This window comes from Octopus bimaculoides, chromosome 3 (genome assembly GCF_001194135.2).
Source record: "Octopus bimaculoides isolate UCB-OBI-ISO-001 chromosome 3, ASM119413v2, whole genome shotgun sequence".
In the NCBI taxonomy this organism is placed as follows: Eukaryota; Metazoa; Mollusca; class Cephalopoda; order Octopoda; family Octopodidae; genus Octopus; species Octopus bimaculoides.
In genome coordinates this window covers 110,889,304-110,891,500 of record NC_068983.1, presented here as the reverse complement: position 1 = coordinate 110,891,500, position 2,197 = coordinate 110,889,304, and positions in this window count along the sequence as shown.

Below are 2,197 nucleotides of genomic sequence, written 5' to 3'. Positions count from 1 at the left end.
ATATATATATATATATATATATATATATATATATATATATATGTGTGTGTGTGTGTGTGTGTGTGTGTGTGTGTGTGTGTGTGTGTGCGTGCGCAATTTATATGTATGTAATTATGAACAGAATATAAAACATAAATTTGCGTAGGGAATGTGTGCGAGTTTGTATGTGTGACCTCGCGTGCGGGTGCTTCGATGTATATGATTACATGTATACCTGCTATAGCATGTCGACATGAATGTGTCTATATAACAAAGGCTTAGTGCTGTAAGCATAAAAAAGACTAACATTTGTAAAAACAAAGCCCATTAAGATATTTTGCCCGAAGACTGTGAAAGCATACTAGAGAGCAATACACAAAACTGTCAAAACGTTGTTACTTGTGTTTCATTGTTCTATAATGACAAGAATCTGATTATATAAACATAAGATTTTTTCTTTTATATGTATTAACCATGCGACACGTGTAACCACTACTATCATTATATTAACATAGCTTTTCTATGCGGTTATTATCTTATATGTGTGTGCCTAAATATTACGACAGTATCAAATTTCATACACTGTGTAGTCTCGGTGAACAGATCAAACCCCACAAAGTTATCAGTGATAAATTAGTTGCTGTGATAGGACATAGGTTTATTTTCACTTTATACACGCTTGCAAACCGAGGTCAACTCTTCTCCTAAGCAAAACACACAAGCAACCCAACAATTTACAGAGGTGACCTCTGTATTGATCGTTGGTGCTTCTACACACATTAACACGGTTTTATAGAACTAAATAACTTACTGTCAAAAGCTCTTGTGTGATGAACCATCCAATACTCTTTCGAACTACATTTACATATAATTTGTATGTATCTATGCGTGTGTCTGTGTACGTGTGTGGTGGGGGCTGTGTGTGTGTCTGTGTTTTCTTAGACATTTGTTTATGTTCTTAAAGTGTTCAAACCGCTCGCTAACAAAGCCACCGATAAAACTCTTTCAGTTAAGGGAGCTCACAGTGTTTCTATATATGCAGTTGAGTTGGTTTGCCGGTTAAGTTGTAGGTGCATACACCCAAGTGTGTCCATGTATTCACCTAAGGAATCTCAGGTGGAGAATCTTTGGAATGTCTTACAAATATTCGCTCTGTCACTAATAAAATGGATTTAGACAATCCGTTTAAATTTCTTTTTCTTTTTCTTCAAAAGACAAAGTATTTGTAGGTTATAGTGTAAATTTGTTGGTATATGACATAATGCACCTATGGTGACAAGTAAAAATGAAAATTCAAAGTCAAGGTGCAAGAGTTATAAATTAAGCATTAACTCAACGTGAATGTTGTGCATTCACATCTGCTGGGCAACTGACCTTTACAACAGTGCATGGTCTCTGTTCCTTATTCCACAAAGCAATATCAGCTCTCTTGTGTTTGCACAGAATTGTTGTTTTTATTATAGTGTTCCACCAGTTTTCCTTGTTTTTAAAGGTGTGAATACATATTGGTTCTGATATGCCTTTGATGTGTAAGTCAGAGCAATCTTTCCTTCGGATAGCATTGTAAATAATATTCGCAAATATATCATGTCTTATGGGCAGGTGGTATCTTGTACGCATTTCGTGGCAGCTGATGATGATGTGGGTGGTATGTTCTGCCCTGGTATACCAGAACCGACATTTATTGTCACAACGTGGAGGTTTGGTAATATATTTATTACTCTTGTTTATCAGGTATTTACTAGCTGTATCTTGTTCCTGGATAGCAAAGGTATATCCTTCTAGGTGGGATGTAATGTATCTAACAGTGTTCCAGGAGTAGTTACTCTTCCTGCTGATGTTGTTGTAGCTCTCTGGTTGCGGAATACGTACCCATGTATGGACAACACATACCAACACATACGGGTGCACATGTGTATGTATGTGTATATGCGCATATATATATATATGTATATGTGTGTGTGTGTGTGTGTGTGTATCAGTATGCATGTATATGTGTGTGTTTGTGTATGTGTATTTATGTATGCAATTATAACATGCGTTTTCTCCAATCCTTAAATTCTTAAATATACTCAAATACCCAAAATTTCAAGGAGTTCCTGCCTTAAAAACAGGAGCTAACCACAGTTATTTTGTGTTCTTTGCTACATTGGTTTCTATTAACCCATTTATTCTATCAGAAGAATTTTTATTCATTAAGATAGAAGAAATACACATA